This window comes from Hordeum vulgare, chromosome 5H (assembly GCF_904849725.1).
Source record: "Hordeum vulgare subsp. vulgare chromosome 5H, MorexV3_pseudomolecules_assembly, whole genome shotgun sequence".
NCBI lineage: Eukaryota > Viridiplantae > Streptophyta > Magnoliopsida > Poales > Poaceae > Hordeum > Hordeum vulgare.
The window spans coordinates 303,835,069-303,845,737 of record NC_058522.1 but is presented as its reverse complement, the minus strand read 5'-3'; positions in this window follow the sequence as shown (position 1 = coordinate 303,845,737).

The following is a 10,669-nucleotide window of genomic DNA, read 5'->3' as shown; positions in this document are numbered from 1 at the left end:
GCCTAGGTTCAACCCATCGGGGCATCTTAGGAACATATACCACAAACTTCAAGAGTAATTAACACATGCTTGACAACAGAGCATGGCCGACAAAAGTGTAGGATACAATTTATCAGAGGGAGAAGTCACAATTTACCAATGACATTATGTATCAGTGGAACACTATCACAAAAAAATTGAATGTAAAGGGATGCCGTCGGATAATAACTCAGAATGAGTCTAGCAATCCACAAATGATCTGATGTGAGTATCGGTACTCAATCAGAGGGAGATAGGATGCAATGCATCGGGTTAGAGAACATCTGAAAAATATTGATACTTAGTTACCAAAGGAATTAAGATTTCCAGATTGGTGTATCATAAACAGATGCTCTGGTCAAATACCAGTGAGTTGAATGGACTTGGATGGACAACCACCACAGATGATCTGTCCAAAACCAGCTCTGTCTAGAAGGACGTCTGAGCCGGAAGATAATTCATGAGTATCTGCACATGATTGTGTGCATTCACAAAAGGTAGAATCAATAAGATCAGAGGAAAATCACAAAGGATTATAATGAATGCTGCTAGACATATGGATTTAACCATAATGCAAGCAGGTGAGAAAAGTCAAGAGCAATAGGCTACAGGGGATTCCGAAAGAACAAATAGTAATTCGAAGAACTCTTGAAACCCATGACAACCGATGATGGACGAATCCCCGATAAGAAAATTCGTTGCCTCTCGTAAAATAAGAGCAATTGGAGAAGAAAGTATGAACGACATTTGTATGTAGTCATCCATAGTGGTTGACGGAGGAAGGGAAATCGCAAGAGCATGAGCACAAGTTCTCGAGAGAAAACATCGGAGAGTATCATCGGAGTCCTCTGACAGATCAAGCCATCGTCTGGAATACGGGGCTCTCCGGGACGAACTATTTACGAGAACCTAATGTTAGAGTTAGTAAATTCTTTAACCCGAAAGAGAAGGGAGAGTAGAGCCCAGAGTGTAGAAAAGGAGTAAAAGATACTAATACCACCCAATTGAGATGTGGGCCCGTAAGCCACAACATCAGTGTTAGTAAAGTTTTTCAAACACTGGACCAAACTTCGGCCAAGGAGTTGGAAAGGGGGGCTACCTACAGGCAGTCGGCTCTGATACCAACTTGTGACGCCCTCGGTTTAATCGTACGCTAATCATACACGCAAATGCGTATGATCAAACCCAAGGACCCACGGGAAGATATCACAACACAACTCTAGACACAAATAAAAAAACATCAGCTTCATATTACAAGCCAGGGGCCTCGAGGGCTAGAATACAGAAGATCGATAAACACACGAGTCAGCGGAAGCAACAATATCTGAGTACAGACATAAAACATGGGGTGCCTTAGAGAAGGCTAGCACAAAAGGAACACGATCGAACGAGGCGAGGCCTCCTGCCTGGGAACCTCCTAAACTACTCCTGGTCTTCAGCGACCTCCATGAAGAAGACACCATCGGGATGGCAGACATCGGCAGGAAAACTCCACTCCTGGGCTCCATCATCTAGTCGCAGCAACGGAACAAGGGGACACGGGGGGAGCAAAGCAGCGGTGAGTACTCATCCAAAGTACTCGCAAGACTTACATCAGAACTATTCTAAGTATGCATCAGTATCAAAGGAGGGCGGGTTATATGTGGACTGACTGCAGCAATGCGAGAATAAAGAGAGAAGGCCTAGTCCTATCGAAGACTAGCATCTTCAGGGTCTTGCAGCAATAGACGAGAGTAGAACAGGGGGTAAAACAATAATAGTCATATTGTTGCAGCGATATTAAAGTGAGGTCACGCCTAAAGATCCTCCCTCGACTCCGTGCGAGGAAGCAATCCCGAGGCAAACTAATTCCAGTTAAGTAACAATTGTAGTTGTATAAGATCAGGGCACAACTCCAAGTCGTCCTATAACCGTGGAAACGGCTATTCGAATAGTTAATTTTCATCCCTACACGGGTGCACCACATGTCCCGTCACGCTCGATAACACCTTGGCCGGACATACTTTTCTGGGTCCTGCCCGGCCTTAGAATATCGACACGTCGCAGCCCCACCTAAGACTAATCAGAGAAGTCAGCCCGCCGGTCTAAATCCTAAGCGCCCTTAATCACAAGCGCAATGCATCTCGGGACCACTCGGGCGCACGCCACTATGATTGCTGACATCTGGAAAGCTTCGGCTGATACTGCGATGCCGAGTACCCATAATTCTTCCCACGTAGCCGGTTAGTGCGAAAAGGTCTCCGACCAACCTAGATCAAATACCCAAATGCATTAACATTTTAATTAGGCCAACAGCACAGTCTCACGGGAATCCACCCATCTTACAACTAATCACCAATGATCCCAGTAACATGGTCGAGTAACTGTGTGGTTGTAACATCGGGGGGAATCTGAGGTATCACCCTCGTTGGATTCCGAACGATGTATCCATCAAGGTGGGCTTAGAGGAATCACCCTCGAGGGTCCCACACTTGAGAGGTTGTACGACAGAGGCATCGTCGGGAATGGTGAAAGAGGAATCACCCTCGATAACCACGACCGACTAGCTATACTACAGAGATATCATCAGGAGTACTTAGCGAGGTGCCACCCTCGGTACCCGATAGTATCTCTATAGCTCGTACAACGAAGGGGGTGTATGTGTTGTGTCGGGTCTGGCTCATCGATCAGAGATCGAGATTTGAAAACAAGCGGGGCAACTGTACTACGGGGTCAGAGGGGATGACTGCTCCACCTATACTAAGCAGATTTAAATTACAGGACTGAAAGTAGCAGTTCATCAAAAATAGGCTATGCATCAGATATAGGAGCTAACTACAACAGTAGCAAAATACTAATGCAAGCAGTAGGAAGAAAGACATAGGCGATATAGGAATGATCAAGGGGGGTTTGCTTGCCTTGCTGCTCTATGGAAAAGGACTGATCGGCAGGGTCGTAGATGTACTCAACAGCAGCGTCAGTCTCGGGGACTACCGGTAAGAAGAGGGGGAAGAAACAATAAATAATAGCAACCGTGCAACACAATGCATGACATGGCAAGATGCAGGCTAGACATGAGCTAACGCAGCAACATCCGTCATAGACGGGTCGGAAGAATATCTGACGATATTTTCCTGGTCTCGGGCTACTACCGGACAGATGGAAAACGATGGAAATGTTCCATGTTTTCTATGCTAGGGACGCGTGACAGACGAATGGACCGTGTATCCGGGTTCGCCTCGTTCTGTTGATCAACTTTCATGTTGAAAATATTCTGATCCGACTTACGGATTATTTAATATTAATTTTTAAAGTTTTATTCAATAATTAGGAATTAAAAACAGATTTAAATAATTTAATAAAAAGCTATTATGACATCAGCATGATGTCATGCTGACATCAACATTTGACTCGTCAACTGACCAGTGGGTCCCGAACGTCATAGGCACAAGTTTTAATTAAGATTAAATACTAATTATTCAGATTAATTTAGTGGGGGACCCATGTGTCATACTCTAATTATTCTAATTATCCAATTAATTAATTTAACTAATATATCTATTTATTTATTTAATAAAAACATTAACATTATTTTTATTTTTACATTTTTATTTTCACTTTTCTCAATTATCGCGTGCGGCCCCCCGTGTCATAGACAGCGGGGTGCGTTGGCCCCACCGGTAAGTGGCTTTAGGCCAAAAACATATTTTTATTCACACATACATAACCATACAAATATCGTATTCCTCCACATACCAATATACGCCAATACATACATAAATGCGGGCATCAAATACATACATACGTAGATATGGAATACATCATTTGTTTTTATTTCTTTCCAAACTCTCATCTCTCTCACAACTATCTCTGTTAACAGAAGAGACAACACAACGTTCTCTCTGCTAACTCAACATAGAAGAACAAAATATTCAATCCTTCCTACCAGTCTCTACCGTCGACGGATCGAAGCCCCGTTTGCCGGAACGGAACCGGAATGGCGAGGAGAACAAGATGGTGGGAGGAGCCCGAGGATGGACTCACCGACGTTGACGAGATGGCCGGGTGAAGCCGGAGTTCTCGTGAGGTGGAGGTGACAACGAGGAGGAAGACGAGGTGGTGACGGTGGTGGCGCGGTGGTGGTGATGTCGGTGAGGATGGTCGTTGCCGGAGAGGCCTCCCGGAGGGGTCTGGCCGGCGTGACGAGGAGGATCTCGGCCGACGGGGTGACCAAGGGGTGCCTCGGCCGACGGGGGAACCGGGAGGGCTGGTCGACGGGGCTCCAAGGACTGGGGCTCGGGAGGGAGCCGGAGGGGGGAGGCGGCGGGAGGAGCGTAGGGGAGGGTCTGAGCTTGGTGGGGATCTGGGAGGGAGACCGACGGGTGTAGGGGAGAGGAACTGTGGGAAGGGGCTCGGTCCCTTAGAGGATGCGAGGTGGGAAGGGATCTAGGGGCTGTCTCGGTCGTGGGGGAGAGAAGGGAGTGTAACCGAGGGGAGGAGGGGTCCTCGTGGGGAGGAGAGGGAACGAGCGGATGAGGTGGCTCGGTCTGGGAGTTAGCAGGAGAGGGAGAGGGACGACGGGGGGGAGAGGACCGAGAGGAGGGGGCCTCCGGTTGCGTGATAGGTGGGGGGCTCGGGTGTGTCGGTGGGTTGGTGGCGATTTGGGGGTGGGGGAGCTCTCGAGGGGCGGGGGGCTCGATGGCGGGGGGAACGCGGGGAGGTTCCCCTCACCGGTAGCGGTGGCGGCACGAGGGAACGGGCAGGGGCGTGGCTCGGGGGATTAGGGTTCGGTGGTGGGGGCGGTTGGGGCTGGCCAGTTGGGCCTCTTGGCCCAGCTCGGCGAGGGGTGGTGGTGTTTTGCTTTTTTTAAATACTTTCTTTTTATTATTAATTCTTATTCTTGTTATTATTCAATTCAATTTATTTTATTTTATAATTTATTATATATACTTTTAATTCTTTCTTTTTATTTATTTCTTTTCATTTACTATATTTCTTTACTTATTTTATTTAAAGCTCCTCTCTTAAATATATTGGGTTTATCAATAATCCCAAAAGTGACTGATTCATTTTTATACTTCGCTAGGTAATCTTTATAACTTCTCTGACATTTTTATTTCAACAACCGAAATCTTTTCACGTTTGACTTAATCTCGAAGCTTCCAATTTTGATTCGGTTTCAACCATCATGAGAACATTGATATAATTAATGATGATGTGGCATCATTAGCGCAGGATCACTGTCACTTAATTACAATCATCACTGTAGAAAAAGTCGAGGATGTCACAATATAATATTTGAGTATGTGGAGCTCTTACTTAGACTTGATGATGCATTGAAGTTATTTGGTGACTAAGAACATCGGTTGTTAAGTTTCAAGAGAATGCATTGTTTGAACCATGACATGTGAATTGATTGCTACTCAACCAAGATATTTTTTATGAAAAGGTTGCTGGTTATGATGGTAGAAAATATGACAGAAATTATCATTAATAAAACTTATATGCTATGCTAGCATTCACACTTCATAAATTATTTCTTTTAGATTTACCTACTTGAGGACGAGTAGGAATTAATCTTGGGGATGTTGATATGTCTCCAATATATCAATAATTTATGAAGTATTCATTCCATGTGTGCCTATGTTTACAATACTTTTATTTGGTTTTGATGCACTTTATATGATATATTTAGAACTAACCCGCACCGACGTTGTTTTCAGCAGAATTGTCGTCGTGTTGTTTTTGTGCAGAAAATAAAAGTCCTCGAAATCGCTCGAAATATTTTTATGATTTTTTGAAGATAAAAAAGAAATACATTAGTGAAGAACAACCGGAGGGGAGCCACCTGTGGGCCACAAGCCAACAGGGCGTGGTCACCCCCTGGCACGCCCTGATGGTTTGTGGAGCCCATGTGGCTTCTTTTACCATGATTCCAATGCCAAAAAATCCTATATATACATAAACCGTCAAAAATAAACACATAACTTCCGCTTCGCCGCCACAACTCTCTGTATTGATGAAAAACCCATCTGGAGCCTTTCTAGTGCCCTGCCGAAGGGGGGGAAATCATCTTCGATGGCCATCTTCATCATCCCGGCGGAGGCCATGACCAGGAGGGAGTAGTTCACCCTTGGGGCTTAGGATATGTACTGGTAGCTATATGTTCAATCTCTCTATCTATCTTTCGTGTTCTTCATATGGCACAATCGTGATGTATCACGAGCTTTGTTAATATAGTTGGATCATATGGTGTTCTTCCCTTGCTATCTTGTTGTGATGAATTGAATCTTTCCCTTTGACATCTCATTATGTTGGACTGAATATTTTGGTTTGAGAACACTTGATGTATGTCTTGCATGCGGATACAGATAGTGACAATGGGGTATTCTAGTGATTTACTAGATATATGTTATGGCATCAACTTACGGAATTCGGTGGCCTTGCGGATCTATGCATAGGGGTTGTTTGCCCGTTTTCATACTGCTTTCTCCGATAGAAATCTTATGGTGCTCCTTGAAGTTCTTTGTGTTGGATTGAATATGATAGATCTGAAAGTGTTTGATGCACGTCGCATAATTTATCCACTGATACTTGAGGTCACATTTGAGTATCTAGGTGACATTAGGGTTGATTGATATGTATCATTGGTGTTATTTAGTACGAACACTAGGGCTGTTTGTGACACTTATAGGAATAGCTCAAAAGATTGATCAGGAAGAATAAATTTGAGGTGGTTGTACTACCTACACCAATTTCATCTTATGTTCTCTGCTAGATAGGAACTTTGGAGTGATTCTTTGTTGCACGTTGAGGGATAATCATATGATTCAACTATGTTAGCTTTGTTGACACATTGCACTAGTGAAAGTATGAACCCTAGGCCTTGGTTTTAAGCATTAATATATTGTTTTTCTTGACGTTTTCCACTTGCTACCTTGATGTTTTTTATATTTTTAGATTACAAAAAGCTATATCTATCATCCATATTGCACTTGTATCACCATCCCTTCGCCGAACTAGTGCACCTATACAATTTGCCATTGTATTGGGTGCATTGGGGACACAAGAGATTTCTTGTATTTGATTGCAGGGTTGTTTGAGAGAGACCATCTTCATCCTACACCTACCATGGATTGATAAACCTTAGGTCATCCACTTGAGGGAAATTTGCTCCTGCCCTACAAAACTCTGCACTCAGAGGCCCAACAACGTCTGCAAGAATAAAGTTGCATAGTAGACATGAGTGGGCGCACCGTGTTGTCTTGGATCCCATAAGTGGATCCCCTACAGTGGTTCTTCACTACGGGTTTTCTTATTTTCCATAGAAAAAGCAAAAAAAAGTTTGGGAAATTCTGAGAACTTTTATTTTCTGTACAAAAAACAACACCATGGTAATTCTGCAAAAAGCAGTGTTAGTCCGAGTTAGTTCTAAATAAATCATATAAAGTGCATCTAAACCATATATAAGTATTTTAAACATGGGAAAATATGGCATGAATACTTCATAATTATTGATACGATGGAGACGTATCAGCATTCCCAAGCTAAATTCCTACTCATCCTCGAGTAGCTAAATGGTAAAAGAAATAATTTATGAAGTGTGAGTGATAGCATAGTGTATAATTTTGATCAATGATAATTCAGTCACTTGTTCTAGCATCATTAACATCAACTTTTCTCATGAAATTCATTATGATAGAGTAGCAATCAATTCACATATCATAGCTCAAACAATGCATTCTCTTGAAACATAACAACCTTTGCTCTTAGTCTTATATGATTGCTAATACACAAAGCATAGAACAAGCAACACCCATCGAACACACACAAATATAGGGGCTTAATGTTTCGCCTCCCAATGTACTTATCATGACGATTATTGTCAACAATAATTAATCATGGTCAACTATATTTGATTGGATATATGTGTTTGGATCTTTCCCCACCACATGATCCTTGTCAACTAATAGATTGAGGTTGGAATAGGAAGTCGACTCAACATGAAAACTAAATAACATTAAAGTAAATAACATAAAATTAAATAGATTCTTCCTTCGCTAAGGGAAGCAGGGATTTGCACAGGTGCCAGAGCTCATTGTTTAAAACAGAGAAAAAAATATTTTGGGACGGCGGAGTTGCGGCGGCGGAGCTGGATTTCTAGGTTATATTTCAGGAGTTTCTATATTTACAGGAATTTTCAGCATTGGAATCACATCAGCCGGAGCCATGTGGGCCCACAAGCTAACACGTAGTGCCCACGGGATGGGAATGCCGTATTGGCTTGTGGCCCACAGGTGGCTCCCCTCTAGTGGTTCTCGCTCTGGTATTTCTCATTTTCCCTAGAAAAATCATAAAAAAGTTTAAGGGAATTTCGTGAACTTTTATTTTCTACACATAAAATCAACATGATGGTAATTCTGCTAAATATAGTGTCAATCCGAGTTAGTTCTAAATAAATCATATAAAGTGCAGCAAAACCATAAAAAGTATTGTAAACATAGGAAAATATGGCATCAATACTTCATAAATTATCGATACATTGGAGACGTAACAATTGGTACATAAAATGCAAAGTAAATAATAGGTAAATAAATTGTAGCAAGTAAATAGAGCTTAGATCAATATGTTGAATAGACCTGGGGCCATAGTTTGCACTAGAGGCATACGGTGGGTAAACAAATTACTGTTGGGCAATTAATAGAAAAGCGCATAGTTATGTTGTTATTCATGGCAATGATCATGTACATAGACATCACGTCCGCGACAAGTTGACCGAAACTATTCTCCATCTACTACTATTACTCCACTTCGAGAGTGCTTCTATGCTTGCATATCTAGGTATTAAATTCATAACAAACAAAGTAATGCATGAAGTAAGATGACATGATGTAGACAACATATGACAACTAACATGTTCAGATCCCATCGTTTTGTCCTTAGTAGCAATACAAACAAGTGCCTCGCTACCCCTTCTATCACTACGTGAGGACACCACAAGATTGAACCTACAACTATGCACCACTCCCCATGAAGATCTACTCATCAAATTGGCCAAAGAAGACTCATAGATCGGAAAGCATACATGGCTATAATAATCATGCGTAATAAAATTCAGAAAAGACTCAATTAGTTTCAATGAATAATCTAATCCTAAACCCACAATCCATCGAATCCCAACAAACACACCACAAAAGAAGATTGGATCAGATAGATCTCCAAGAAGATCAAGGAGAACATGGTACTGAAGATCATAGAGAGATACTAGCTATGGATCTTTAGGTCTATGGTGAACTATTCACATATCATCATGGAGGCAGCAAGGTTAATATAGATCGCATTTGTGATCGATTCCTCCTCCGTTAGAGTAGTGGAAAAGGTCTCTAGATGGGATCATAGCTGATTAGATACTTGTGACGGTGGGAAAAGTGTTTCAGGGCTCCCTTTGATGTTTTTAAAATTTCTGAGAGTATATAGAAGTGGAATTAGGTTAGGTGGAGTTGTGTGGGAGTCAGGAGCTCAGGGGCGCACCCTGTGAGCTCATGGCTCTCCCGTAAGTCTTATGGAGTCCTCCCAAACCTTCTAGATTCCATTGTGGTCTAGAAAATCATCGTAAAGTTCCATCGTGTTTGGACTTCGCTTGGTATTGATTTTCTGGAAGTGAAAAAACAAGCAAAAAATAGGAACTGGCACTGGGCACTAGGTTAATAGGTTAGTTCCCAAAAATGATATAAAATGGCCTCTAAAATATTTAAGATTGATATAAAAGTAGCATGACACAATAAAAAATTATAGATACATTGGAGATGTGTCATATCTCCATAGACATAATATGACTCTCTCCCCTCGATTTTCTTGCAAGTTGGCATCCTCAATTTCTCACCATTTTCCCCAAAGAGGAAGGATGATGTAGTAAAGTAGTTATAAGTATTTCCCTCAGTTAAGAAATGTCAGTGTACTACAATCTTCGGGACCATCAAGGCCCCTTGGTAGTTCAGTTGTCGGAGTCAGAACGCACAAAGAGCAGATCCAGCAATGAAACACACAACTTTACCTAGGTTCGGGCCACTATGAGGTGTAAAACCCTACCCCTGCTTTTGGTGGATTATTTGTGAGTGCCCAAATTACAAGAGAGCGCACCTTGTCGGGAAAGTGCGCATGAAGTGTAGCTACATATTGTAATTGGATAGGGTTTTGACCTTTGTAAAGGTTGCCATGGGCCTTATTTTATAGATGAAAGGGCCAACCATGGTGGAATATGGTAAATAAATTGGATAAATAGTGCCAACAACAGTCGTCAAACTCATGATGCATGATACAATGTTCTATACCTAACCCTGACGGCATAGGACAAGGACCATTTAATGCTCTGTTAGGTGTCAAGCTGAGGAGGGTTGCCGACAAGGTAAACTAGTCCTCGCCCATACCACCTGCTCAACTACCTTCTATTGCTTTGACAAGTCACTGGGACATGTGTCAATAAAGTTACTGCTTTAGTGATAGTCACCACATGTCCGACAAGCCTCGCCTAAACACCTACCATAGTGGAGCGGGGGGAAGGAGCTTGTCGGTCTTGAGCTTGTCAGGCCGGAGCTTATCAGTGTGTAGTTCTCCGGCATCTTGAGTCTTGATCTCCAGTACATCTCGATGATTTGCGTGGAGCTCTTCTTCA